Raw genomic sequence first — 15572 nt, 5'->3', positions numbered from 1 at the left:
CATAAAAAGAAGCATCAAATTCTTAATAAATAAAATAAATTAAATATAATTTTTTATTTTAAATGATTTAAATTAAATATTTATCAGATACTTTATAATTTTACATCAAAAAAATGGAAAAGATAATTTCCGAAAAAGGTTACACGGTTAATAGAAGTCCTTTTCCTACTATTGATAATTTACTTCCATATGCAGGTCATATAACAGCAGTGCTAGCTTACCGTGTTGTGTGATTTTGAGGAACAGCACGGAAGGTGAGATGTAGGAAAGGGAACCCCTGTTAAAACTCATCATCTGCTAGAAGTTTGGTATTATTCTGCAGAAGCTTGTTGAATGCATGTTAGGATCTCTGGATTGTTTCTGAAACCACTAGATGGTCTCTTTGGGACAGCATTCTGGATATGATTGGTCATCTCGGTGGGGTTTGTACTTTTCAAGCCCTCTGGCATCTTCTCCATGTGGTATGTCGTGGTCAAGCAGGGTCCTTCAAAAGGTAGACAGGGCAAGAGATATTCTTTGAGACCTTCGGTAGAACTCTGACCATTCATTATGTTAGAGTACTACTACCCAAGTCGTACCAACCCATCGCCCCTCACCAATCGTGAGGTATTGTCCGCTCTGAAGCGGGGCCCGAGCCTTTGACCCGATAAACACCCGCCCCTCACGGTTTTGCTCCGCAAAAGGTGCCTCACGTGGGAGAGGGAGGCTGACAATACTTAAGCAGTAGCCTCTTTTGTAAACTTCCGGTATGGGACTTTCGGGCTCGAAGCCCCCGATGCCCGCCCACAACAGAAGTCCCCCTGCAAAGGAGGCTACTGCGCGGACGGGGGACGGGTTCCCACAGACTGTTAGAGCACTACTACCCAAGTCGTACCAACCCATCGCCCCTCACCAATCGTGAGGTATTGTCCGCTCTGAAGCGGGGCCCGGGCCTTTGACCCGGTAAACACCCCGCCCCTCACGGTTTTGCCCCGCAAAAGGCGCCTCACGTGGGAGAGGGAGGCTGGCAATACTTAAGCAGTAGCCTCTTTTGTAAACTTCCGGTATGGGACTTTCGGGCTCGAAGCCCCCGATGTCCGCCCACAACAGAAGCCCCCCTGCAAAGGAGGCTACTGCGCGGACGGGGGACGGGTTCCCACAGACGGCGCCACTGTTAGAGCACTACTACCCAAGTCGTACCAACCCATCGCCCCTCACCAATCGTGAGGTATTGTCCGCTCTGAAGCGGGGCCCGGGCCTTTGACCCGGTAAACACCCCGTTCCTCACGGTTTTGCCCCGCAAAAGGCGCCTCACGTGGGAGAGGGAGGCTGGCAATACTTAAGCAGTAGCCTCTTTTGTAAACTTTCGGTATGGGACTTTCGGGCTCGAAGCCCCCGATGTCCGCCCACAACACATTATAATACAGGTTGTCCCTGAGTTACACTCTTGATGAGACGGTGGTTCCATTTTGGAAAAAAAAAAACAGTTAGATGTTAAGAACATGAGAAAAAATCTTTTCAATTTTGTTGTTTGTGCTTGTTATGCTGGTTTGTCCGGTGGATGGTTCCTTTTTGGTTTTACTGCAATCAATTTTGCCACCATGCAGTATCTGCGAGGCTAGAAGGTTGTTGAGGAAGATGGCAAAGTCGCCAGCACTCTTTACTAGGTGAAATTAGGTTAGGAAGAAAAGGCCTGCAATCAGTAATCTTTATGATGTCAATGACCATTTTTATGATCAATTTTAAGCTAACATATTATTAATGCAGTATTTTAGTATATATGACACAACTATGGCTAGAATAAATCCTTGTCTTCTAGCACGACAGACAAGTTTTATCATGATCAGCGATAGTACGCATGGAATCATGAGACACTATTTGATGTCTACAAGTTGTAACAGTATTTGAAGTCTACAAGTTATAAAGCGCTTGTGGAATTAACCGGTTAAGATTGCATATGGAGCAATTACCTTTTCAAAATTATTCTATTTAAACTTTGGTTAGAGTTTTTATTGAAATTTGAGAAATTGATTGCTTGGGGGAAAAAAAAGAGAAAAACAAGACGTGATGATGATTTCTTTAAGGAAATTAAGAATATCATGCAACTCTGAAGGGGTTCCCATCTAAGAATGATTTCCCATTTACATAATTTAATAACTCTATTCATTTTTTAAAACAATACAAATACAATAATTAAATCATGATATATTTTGATTGAGCACTTTTGAACATCGCATAGCAGATTATTAGATGACCGTTTTGTTTGATACCAGGTACTTGATTTGTTCATAAATAAAAGATTCTTATGTTATCCTTTGAAGAAACTAGTTTGACTACTGGTAATCATTGAAGTCACTAAGTTGCTTAATTGGCTTTTGGACTTGGAACGGTGAAAATCCTACAATTCTAGTATCCATTTAACTACAAAAGGCAATTGGAGCTTGATTTTTAAGAGGGCAAACTAGAATCTCCATGAAATGCGTAAGACAATTCATGGTCAATGACACCGAAAAAAATTGCACGCATTTTGCATGTTAATTAATACTTTCATCACTTGTGTTGAACTTTCTCGCTTCTCTCGAAAAACAGGAAGGAGGTTGTGATTTGCATCTTTCCAACTATGAACACATTTATTGATGCTATATTATTATCCTTTTCAATATCTGATATTCTCGCACTTTTTTTTGTTGATTTCAATCTTCAAGAGGTCAAACTAGTAGGGCAAAAACAACCATCTATTAAGATGCAATTTTTGGGATGAAATCTTCACTTACATTGAAATTTAAAATTTTGTAAGGAAAGTTTGCATTTGACCTTTTGATGTTAATTAATATTTTCATTTGAACTTTCTCCCATTTATCAAAAAACTACAAACAAGGTTGTGATTTGCATACTTCCAATTATGAACATATTTATTGACGCCCTATTAGTTTCCTTTCCAATGTATAGTTCTCACAAACTTCGGATTTTAATCTTCGAGACAAACTAGTAGGGCAACAACAACTATCTATTATATATGCCATATGTTAGTTAGGATCAAATCGGGCAACCAAGGAACATACAACATTATAACTTTTAAAAATTACAATAGATGTTTGTCGACATTATCATGATTAAAGTTGTCAGAGATTGGTTAATTATATATGAATATTAATACAAACTATTATGTATTCGCAAAAGTGCATGCATCAATTTTAGCAATAAAGAGGTATTATTTTTTGTAATCTAAATAAATGTCAAAAAAATAAAGTGATACCATAGGGAGCCAATAATGTGTACATGAAAAATTTATTTTATTATGTGGCACAATGTGTTAGTATTGGACTATTAATGAAGGGAAGTGACGGGGATCAGTATGATACATGGAGACTAAGGAAGGGAGCTGCCAAATCAAAATTAATAGATTAGGTAAATTTTCATGTGCATATAATTGGCACGTTGAAGCATTTTTTAAAAAAATATAATGTTTCTAACTTTTTGTTTGATTTTAAAATATATTATCTACATCCATTGCTTCTTTCCAACTTAAGGATTTTTTGTTTCCTGGTTCTTATGGATATATTTATACTACGACCGTATAATATATCTATACCATCCAAAAAAATAATATTGCTTTTGTGAATGTTACAAAAAAAATGCTAACAATTACTAAAATTTAGGAGGTTGTGTGGTGCCATTGGAGTTGAGTTTGAATGTTAGAATTGGACGATTTGATTTGGATTGAAAATATATGGTTATAAAGTACCTTAGAATTGGTCCCTAAAATTAATATAATTACATATTCCTCCTTTTTGCCTTGTATAAATGCCTTATTCATTTATTCAGCTTAAAAACTCTAATCTCTTCCTAGCAAGATCGATTTTTAACACAAGGACCAAAACACCGGACTTCACTGACAATCTAAACAAAGTAAGAATGATAAATAACCTAATCTTTGAAGGTGGTAGATCAACAAGATATTATTTTCTTCTTTATTTCTACATTTATCATCTCCTTTTTCTTTCCCATATATTTTTTACTCAATTATCGGTGGTCATGACTGTTTTTTTTTATATCAATCAAAGATTTTCTTTATGACCAAATGGCTGCAGCATATCAAAATTTGAATTTATTGTCACTTTAGACTTTATTGGGGGCAATTTTGTGGACACCATTAAATCAATAATTATTGTTAGCTTTTTACAAAAGATGATGATGGTTTATTGTTTTTGTGTATATCATGCTATTCTAGACCACAGAATTTTATGAGATGAACTTTTTCAATTTTACAAGGAATAAAAAAATAATGTCATACTATTATTTTAATATTAGACATGTAACAGTAACAATCATATCCGAGGACAAATCCAGATCATTATAGCTATTGTAAAAAGTTGTTGCACAATAAACATTAGAATTAATATTTTTTTAGTGGTATTGTATTATTTCAATATTATGCTAACGCTTTTAATATTAATATAAAACTATATCTTATTTTTAATAATGATAATATCAATATATGTACTATATATTTGTTTAAAAAATGTGACATTTTAGTTGAAATTCATATTTTCATACCATTAGACTCGTTAAAAATCTAGCAGGGGTGGGCTGGAAGCACCATATAAAATGTCAAACCTATTATGGAATGATAATTATAAATCTTAGGGAGATTTGTGATAAGGCATGATTTTTATTTATTTTTCTAATAGACAATCTACTTAAAGTCTGGTTCAATGTGCTAGTATCAAAATGATACTGCTAAGAAAAATGGTACAAGAATCAATTTTGAATATGACTAGTGAGACTCCAAAGTCTATAATGCTGGTCTTTGGAACCAGGTCAATCCTAAAATTGAAGTGAGGGTGGGGCTTGAATCCAGGTCTTTGGTACCAAACCCAAATATTTTTGCCAATTGCACCAGTGATACTATCTTAAGAACAAGCTTTCAATCTGAAAGATGCATTGTTACCTCACCAGTAAGAGGGATCACATCCAACCATCATCATTGTTTTGCCTCGTGATATGTAATGACGTAGGTTATGCTTAAATATTGGTATGGCATATGAAAAATATAACACCGGTCTAAGACTCGAATCTTTGGAAGAAAAGATGCATGCCTGCTCAACCAATGGTCTATTGAACGCTTGACTAGCACTCAATAGTAACATCCCTTGTCAATTGGGCATCACAGGTTTCGATCCCAATTGGAGTGATCTAGATGGGCTAGATATTGAGTAGAAGGTGGGGATTGATCCTTCCTAATCTCATAACAAAGATTATATTTAGTATATAATCTAACCTAAAACATGTCATCTAGGTAAAACAAGAAATAATCGATAGAAATTACTAAGAACTGTTTACTAGCTTTTCACCATACCAGCCCCTTATGGTCCAATACATCCTATTTAACATATTAAGAAGTTGTTTATTGCTGATAATTCACCATATTCATTCTCCAAGTCACCACATCTCCTCACATGGTAGTTGCTAAAAAACTGCCATGCCTTTTCCAAATTTCATGGAAACTAGTATGGACCCGTGCTATGCGGCGGGCCTTAATAAAACATAAAATAAGTTTAAAAAAAAAATCTTTGATCTTCGGTGGCTCTAGTGTGCTCATTCCAAACTGTATAAATATTATAAAAAATTATTAAAAATATGATCAAATTATAAAGATTTTCTTATGAAAGAAATGAAAAATATAATGTCAAAATATCCTGATCATAATTTTTTCATCGGCGGTAGTATTGACGATTCTCTGTATAAACAATAAAATTTATATGTACTTTATTTTTTGAAAAAAAATTAATAATTAAAATATATTACTATTCTGTGCTTGACATTCTTTGCAAGGGAGTAGTTTCCTAAAAAAATTCATGCTGAACTAGTTTTTCAAGAGTTGAAAAAATCGATTCATCTAACATTTGAGATGTAGAAGATGTAGCTATAGAACTTTCAGACAAATTAATAGATTCAGATTCATTATCCTAAAAAATATTTGTCACTTTCCAAGCACGACTGTTATCATCGAAGCTTTATGATCCTAGAATAGTGAATATATCAGATCTTGCATCAGTTGCAAGATTAAGTACTGCAATACCTATTAATTGCTGTGCTTATTTTTCTCCCAACATCTGATGAGCTAATCAAAATCTTATCAAAGTAAAAAAAATCTTAAAATAATGTGGAACTACATCGGTTTCTATCCTTTCTTAAATAAAGGACCAACCAATTCTCTCTATTATCCATGGCTATACCTCTGTTAACCCCTCTCTCTCACCATCAAACCTCTCTGCAACCATCACGACAATCCTTTCAATTGTTGCTACAATCCTTTTAGATCATATATCATTATCTAGGTAAATCCAGAGTAACAGACCTGATAGAAGTCAGCATAAAAAATGATGAGAAACTACTCTTTGATCAGCTCCAGTAGCATCACGGCGATCTCTAGGCCCTTATTTGCTCCATCAGCCAACTCCATCGGATGTCTCATCATCCCAAATGGGATTCTAATCTTCGTCTTCACATCATAGATCCCACCCAAATGCCATCTTTTTTTTTAATAAAAAAATAATACACTTCTTTATCCTCTAATTGACAGAAAAAATATCATAAAATAGAGGAAAAAAAGAATAAAGCGATGGAGATCGATCGATCGTACGCAATGCGAAGCATCAAGGGGGGCCGTTCCTCTCGACAATGAGGCTATTATGATTTTAACTAATAATAAATTAGTATTTTAAAAAAATAATATGTTATTATTTTATAAAAAAAATAAAAAAAAATCACTCGATTTACTTATTCTAATAATAAATAATATAATAAAATAAATTTTAATAAAATAAAAAATAAAAAATTTATATTTTTTTAAATTATTAATAAACTAATATGGAGTAAAATATAATGAATACCTTCTTAAAAATATCTATTTAATAGATAGATCTAAAACTATAAAATTATCCGAAAAAAGACAGTTATAACTCACTTTTTTTAATAAAAAAATATATTTATACCATAAATATTATTTTTATTGTTGAAAAGTCTATTTTCATTGTTGAAAAATCCATTGAGATAATAAAAAAAATTATAATTTAAAAATTAAATTTATACTAATAAATTTTTCTATCATCATTTAATTACCTTCAAATTATTTAATATGAAAATCAAATTAACATTAAAAAATAAAAAAAAAATAATTATAAATAACTGTAAAAAATAATAATTTTTAATAAATATTATTGAGAGGAGAGAAAACTATCTTGTTTGCTCCAAGCCTTCCATCCAATTGAGATGGATCTAAATTTTTCTGTTCGACAACTCCGAGCCTCCCACCTAATTGAGACTTCTACAAATGAAAAAAGTAAAAAATATAAAAAAATATAAAAAAATCAATAAAAATAAAGAAAAAGAGGAAAAAAATAAAAGGCAAGATATTTTTCTATATAGATTTAAAATTTATTTTTTTCACGAATCAAAAGCTATAAAAATAATAATATATTCTTGAAGTATAATAAAAAAATTAATAATAAAAAGATGATAATGAGATTCACATTCTTACCTGCTAAGTACAATCGATAACTTCATTTTTTGATGTTGTATCAAACTTTAAGTTCATATATTAAATTTTAACTTCGTTATGCTGTATTGAACTTCCCTCCCATAATCTAGAAGCTGTCAGATAAGTATTGACATCATTTTATTAAACTAATGAGGGAATACAAACCATAATAAATGATCAAACAAACTAACAAAAAGAAAAAGATATACAACTCACCCTTCGTGGCTCAATTCTTTAAGTTTCTTCTCGAGTAAACTAATGAAACAATAAAAAAATAACAATTAGAACAAAAAAGAAGAATCCATAAGAAATAATATCACTAACTATATTTTACTTTGAGCGAGAGAGTTTGTAACTAGAGCAGGATCAGGTAATTTTTTTTTGTTTCCCATTAGCATCATATGAGAAACCTAATTTAATTTCTCATTAGCTATGTAGAAAGGTTACTATTTTAGTAACAACAGCCTTCCGCTCTTTAGTTTATAATATTATTTGGGAAGAGAGTCAGTCAGAGGATTTGGACACAGTTACTAGCATGATGCAGTAGCCTTACTATTTCAAAAAGAAAATTTGAAACACGATTGCCGCTGCGATGTAGCAGCCTTCCGGTGCTCATGAATTTAGACAGAGGTTGCTGCTAGAATTTAGTGGCCATCCGTCATGTTTATAAAAAAAAATCTCAAACAAAAATTAATACTAATATTATTCTTATCAATTTATATTAAATATGTCTTAAATCTTGCTTATCAAGAGATTTATAATTAAATCCCAATAATATGAAATAAATATAGCTATAAAATATAAAAATATAATTATAATAACAATCAATATAAAATAAGACGACACTATAAGTTAAATTTAAAAAATATCCTAACAAAGATACTAACAATAAGATAATAAAATTATTTAAAAATAATTACAATAACAATCAATATAAAATAAGACAATACTATTTGATCTAATTCGATAAATCGATTCAAATCTCGAAATATATATTTTTTTAAAAAATAATAAAAAAATATTTTTTAAAAAATAAATTAGTATGTTATTATTTTTAAAAATAAAAAAATAATAATTTTTGTAATATTTTATTTTGAAAAATAATATTTTTTAAAAAATATTATTTTCATCTCTTATCCCTCCCCCACTTTTATTTTTTAAAATATTATTTTTAAATAATAATAAAGTAGTACTTAAAAAATTAAGAAAAATAATATTTTAAAAATAAAAATGGGGGAAGGATAAGAGATGAAAATAAAATTTTTAAAAAATATTTTAAAAAATATTATTATTTTATTATTATTAATAATTTAAAATATTATTTTTAAATAATAATAAAGTAGCATTTTAAAACATCTAGGCTGGACTCCTACATGGATGCTGAGTTGGGTGAATCGGTTGGACATGAAGAATGTGACTCTCTTCCAAGTGCATAGATGCCATCCTTTCACTGGAAAAGAGCATGTGCTCATGTCATCCTTTCACTCGAGGACGAGCAAAGTTCAAATTGGAGGGTATGATAAGTGATATATTTTTATACTTATTTTAAAATTTTTTGATAATTTATGGTACTAACATCTTCTTAAAAACCTAATTTCATGAATAAATTAATTTTTTTTGTAAAAATAAATAATTTTAAAAAATATAAAATTAGAATATATTTATGAAAAATAGATATTGAGTTCATTGAGTAATTTAAATATCAAAATAATATAAAATTTTTAAAAAATTTAATATATATTTTTTCTTATTTTTCAGGCAAAAATTAAAATAAAAATCAAGCAAAAATATCTTAAAAAATATTAAAAATTACCTTCGGTGCACGGTGGATCGGCTGCTCGATCCACAGATTCAGGGGTGCAGTCCACAGAATATCTTTGCGATCCACAATGCGGTCCACGATGGGTGGAAGCTTCTTTGCGCGATCCGATGACTGAAAATCGATCTAGACTTCGATCCAACGGCTAGCATCGATCCCGACTGTGTTAAGGAGATAAACTGTATGATCCAACAGTCAGAATTCGATCTGGAGTGCAATCGGATGGTTGAAAATGCATCTAACCCTGATAAGGATTTAAACGTTGATTTTTGGACAGATTTGGATGGTCCAAAAAAGATCTGACGGTCAAAAAAATTTCTACGGGTATAATACATTTTTAAAGGATTTTAGGACTACTTTTGTGATTAGAAAAAAGGTAAAAAATTTATCTATAAATAAAAGGTCTGGAAATAATTGTAGAGAGGAGAAAAAAATAGAAGAAAAGAAAGAAAAAATTAGAAAAAAAATCAAAGAGCTTTAGGGATCAAATATTGGGAGAATATGAAGTTAGAGATCTTGATGCGTGGCTAAATCTCTTCAATCCAGGAATACGATGAAGCTTGTAAATAAATTTTTATTTTTTTTCTTATATTTAATTTTTATGTAATAAAATTATACTTTTATTTCATATCTTTTTATTTTTTTGAGGTATTGATTTAGTCTACACGTCCTATACCCTCTACTGACGTACCAAGATCTCTAGATACGGTCTGTGCTTAGAAGAGATAGATCGTGGTATGTTAGATTAAATCTTATATCTTGTTATTAAATTTAGATAGTTTATACTCTGATAGGACGAGCTGTGATCTACTGATATAATCCGTATCCCTTAGAGATAAGCTATATTAATACCTTAATCACAAAAATTAATATTGCAACATAAAAAAAGAAAAAAATAAATCTAATTTGCATAGTAGATTCGAAATTCTTAAGTTATTTCTCTGACTTATTTTCTTTCACAAATTAATTTATACTTTTAATTTAATTCTTGCTATTCTATTTTTTTTAATTCTTCTATAATTAATTTTTTTTTATTTTTTTTAAAGATAATCATCCTAGATCTCCATGGAAACGATCCCTACTCACCCTATCTATATAGTTTGAGTTGATTTTTATTCTTGACCACCTATGACAGCGATCAAATTTTGACATCATTATCAGAGATCTAGGCATGATTATTTTTTTTAATTTTTTTTAATCTTATTCTTAGTTTCTTTTTATTTGCTTTCTAACTTACTTAGTTCCTTAAGCAATCTTAATTTCTTTCAAAAAAAAATCTCTACATTGACACCTCATAATCTACTTAAGGAATTAGATACTTAATTATAAAATCTAAAAAGTGAAACAAATCAATTTACTCTTGACTAACTATCAAATCTGACCACCTTTTCTTCTTGCATTGCATAAGTCCATAAAACATCTTAAGGGCACAAATCCTAAACAAGATAAGGTGGGGATTTCATTACTCTTTCTTGGCCCACAAACCACCATCCCGTATATTGCATTGACCTAAACCTTAACTTAAAATCAATGAGACGTTGGCCCCTAAGGACTCTCGAGCTCAATAGGATAAGAGATCCTAAGAGTTGGACTGAGTTAGGGTTAGTCAATTTGACTGGTGTCTAGGAAAGTGATTCAGGGACTACGTCTTAAAGGAAAGTGGTTACTTAATTAGTTTCGTTCGCTTACCTGGCCAACTCAGTTGGTATCTAAGAAAAATAATGGAAGGACTCCTACCAATCTTACACTTATTCGGCCAGTTAAGTGGCTAGTTTTTTACCTGGAGTGCTCAAAGACAACCTTGGCATTAGGAGCTATCTAGATCTAGGATTACCCTCAGCTAAGATTGACTGCATAATTTGATTATCAACCTACGAACATTAATTCTAACTAAAACTCTCTCATCTATCGGTTTAGGACCCCATAGGACTCTCATCTCTAGAACTCTTCTTCTTCTTCTTTTTTTCTCTCATATATTAAAATTTAAAAAAAATTAAAAAAATTATTAGGATAAAACGATGATTGCCAAACACAATCTAAAACCTACAAGCCTATAAGATCACTAAGGAAGAAATAGATTCCAATAGACAATCTAGAACTCTGCTGGATCTGTGTTATCCGATTAGCTCTGTCCAATCATCTAGAATTAGATCCTCGACTAACAATTTTATAATTGACTCTCAAATGATTAACATGCATTCTACATTCACTGAAATTGAAGATGCATACATTTATTTAAGGGAGTTTGAAGACACTAAAATTGCAACTTTGATCAATAGAATTGAAGTCTTAGAATTCGAAAGATATATCCAATTTAACCAAGTGCCAGCACCCATGTGCATTGGATGCGATGCACCAGATCATGTTGTAGAGGAGTATCCTTATTTGATGAATTCAACCCAAACTGAGTTCATACAGGAGAGTGCATTCAATGAAAGTTACATAAATGAACCTTATGCACCCATCTATAACCCAGGTTCGAAAAGTCATCCCAATTTTATATGGTCACAAGATGCAATATTAGGAGCCCATAATTTTTATCAATCCTATCTAAGGCCCAACCAAATACTAAATAATCAACCAAGTTTAGATCCTGAGGAAGGAGTCAACATGTTAGAAAAGAGTCTAGATGTCTTAGCACAATCAACCTCAGACATTAAAAATACTTTCAATAATTTAATGCAAACCACTGATCAGTTATTTAAACAATTGGACCAATCAACTATAGAGGTTAGTAAACTAGAAGAGAGTAGATTATCAAGCCAACTAGAGGATGACCCTAGAGCTCAGAATGGTCTAGAACTTAAAGATCAGTTCAATCAATTGAGAACATTCAGGTCTGAAGAACTGAAGGAGATATCCAAAGTTGATAATAATAATGAGGTATCCATACCTAGTGACTATTGCACTCAGTTAAATGCAAAATTAATTGTTGAACCCCTCATGACACTGGTTGAACCTCTGTTTAAAAGGAAAGAGGCAACAATAGGAGATTCAAAAATACTCCCTCAGCACATCAAGTATATAGATCTAGGTCTCTTAAAATTCTGATTAGTACTTAAGTTATACCTAGATCTAATTATAGAGGAAGAATTGTTAGTTATCAAGAGAATGAGTCATATAATGATCCCAAGTAGAAAATACTCTGAGGAAGAGCCTGAATCACGTAGAGAATTACAGACCCATGTTAAGATTCGGACATGAATAAGATAGGTACTCTTTTAGCGTCTGGCTGAAAACGTTAAACTTAGCACTTTTTGGGAGGCAACCCAAATTTTTTTTATTTTATTTTAACTGATCTTCAATTTTTTTAAGAATAAAGGACTGCTCTGTGTGGAAGCACCTGTCAATAAATGTGGTCTGGCTAAAGACAATAAACTTAGTATTTTTTAGAAGATAATCAAAATTTTTTTTATTTTCATTGATCTTTATTTTTTTAGGAATAAAGGACTGCTCTGTGTGGAAGCACCTGTCAATAAATGTAGTCTGATTGAAGATAATAAACTTAGTACTTTTTAAGAGGCAATCCAGTTTCAATTTCAGCTTTTGCTTTCTTTTGTATTTTGTTTAGCTTAATCGAGGTTTGCTTCGTATCTTTTGTAGGAATTTGAAGACAAAATTGACTAAGTTGGGGGGAGAACTAATTTTGAAAAAACATATGGATCAGGTGACATCTCTTCTTTTTTTTTTTCTTTTTATGCACCCTTCATTTTTTTTACTCCATTGAGGACAATGTTGATTAAGTTAGAGGAAGAGAATAAGAAAAATTTAAAAATTTTTTAAGTCCTCAAGTAAGTTAGTATTTAGTATTTAAGTATCTGATTATACTTAAGAATCGATTTAAACCAAATATTTTTAAAAGAAAATTGATGTATAGATTAGAGAGTTTGTGAGATATTGAGGGATCAAGTATTAAGAAAACTCAATAAAGCATTAAGTTTAGAACTTAAACAGTTCTCTTTGAGTATTTTTAAATTTTTCTATCAGCATCAAAGAAGAGTTGACTTCCTATGGGCTTGTGTAGGATAACTATACGTTTCTTCATATATATAAAAAAAAACTTCAAGTACTTCATGCTGAGTAACCAGGCCTCTTTGTCTAAGCAAGCATTGAGTTTCGGATTAAAATGTATGAAGGACAAAAAAGCTTGTTGTAAAGCTAATTTTAACTCGTAGCCTGTGTGATTCGAGTAAGTAGATTCGAGGGTTATTCTATACCTAGTGCCCTAAAGCCATCTGGTTTGAGAGTCATTGACTGAAAACTTGCTACATGGGTCAAACAGAAAGCTTAAGGGATTAAGACACTCAATAGCAATACAACGTTAAAAAAAAAGAGAGAAAAAAAATCAATCAATAAATGAAGGATGAAAGTAACAATATATTTGTCTATATGAGGTTAATGATTTGGAGATAAAGATAGGAATAATTTAAAAAATTTAAAAAATATTTAGTATTCTTAGTTTAACTCTCATATTGATTAGTATTAATACTCCAATGACATATCTCACTTACGCTCTACTGAATATCAATAATTTTTTTAAAAATTATTTGATAAAATTTAAAATTTTAAGTTAAATGATACTTAATTCTAAATTCTTTCTTTACTCGAGGAGAGCAAAATTCAGGTTGGAAGGTGTGATAAGTGATATATTTTCATATTTATTTTAAAAATTTTTAATAATTTATGGTGCTAACATCTTCTTAAAAATCTAATTTCATGAATAAATTAAATTTTTTTATAAAAATAAATAATTTTAAAAAAATAAAATTATAGCATATTTATGAAAAATAGATGTTGAGTTTATTAAGTAATTTAAGTATCAAAATAATGTAAAATTTTTGAAAAATTTAATGCATATTTTTTTTTTATTTTTCAGACAAAAATCAGAGCGAAAATCAAGCAAAAATATCTTAAAAAATATTAAAAATTATCTTCGATGCATAGTGGACCGGCTGCTCGATCCACAGATTCAGGAGCACGGTCCACAGAGCAGCTTCGCAGTCCATGATGCGGTTCGCAACAGGTGGAAGCTTCTTTGTGCGATCCGACGGCTGAAAATCAATCTGGACTTCAATCCAACGGCTAGCATCGATCCCGACTGTGTTAAAGAGATAAACTGCGCGATCCAACAGTCAGAATTCAATCTGGAGCATGATCGGACGGCTGAGAACGCATCCGACCCTGATAAAGATTTAAACGTTGATTTTTGGGTAGATCTGGGCAGTCCAAAGAAGATCCGATGGCCAGAAAAATTTCTACGGGTATAATATATTTTCTAAGGGTTTTAGGACTTCTTTTGTGATCAGAAAAAAGGTAAAAATTTTATTTATAAATAGGAGGTCCAGGAATAAATATAGAGAGAAAAAAATCAGTAAAAAAGTAAAAAAAATTAGAAAAAAAATCAAGAAGCTTTAGGGATTAAATATTGGGAGAATATGGAGTTAGAGATCTTGATGCGTGACTAAATCCCTTCAATCCAGGAACATGATGAAGTCTGTAAACAGATTTTTATTTTCTTTCTTGTATTTAATTTTTATGCAATAAAATTATACTTTTATTTCATATCTTTTTATTTTTTTGAGGTATTGATCTAGCCTACACGTCCTATAACCTCTACCTGTGATTTCTGGATACGGTCTGTACTTAGGAGAGATAGATCGTGGTATGTTAGATTAAATCTTATATCTTGTTATTGAATTTAGATAGTTTATACTTTGATAGGACGAGCTGTGATCTACTGATACAATCCATACTCCTTAGAGATAAGCTATACTAATACCTTAATCACAAGAATTAATATTATAACAAAAAAAAAAAAATCTAATTTGCATAGTGGATTCGAAATTTCTGAGTTATTTCTCTAATTTATTTTTTTTCATAAATTAATTAATACTTTTAATTTAATTCTTACTATTCTATTTCTTTTTAATTCTTCTACAATCAATTCTCTTTTATTTATTCTTAAAAAAAAAAAAGATAATCATCCTAGATCCCCGTGAAAACGATCCCTACTCATCCTATTTATATAGTTTGAGTTGGTTTTTATTCTTAACCACCTACGACAGCGATCACCTACCATCTTCATCCTCGATGGCTCCCTCCACAATGTCCTCTCCACTGCTGTCTAGCTCTTCGATGCTCACCTCCACCGCTGGTCTCTCGGCCCCTGCATGTCTGCCGCCTGGGAGTTCATTAGCGCGCACCCTCGGAGGGCAGACCTGAGAGAGATCG

This window comes from Elaeis guineensis, chromosome 4 (assembly GCF_000442705.2).
Source record: "Elaeis guineensis isolate ETL-2024a chromosome 4, EG11, whole genome shotgun sequence".
In the NCBI taxonomy this organism is placed as follows: Eukaryota; Viridiplantae; Streptophyta; class Magnoliopsida; order Arecales; family Arecaceae; genus Elaeis; species Elaeis guineensis.
This window is presented reverse-complemented; position numbering follows the sequence as displayed.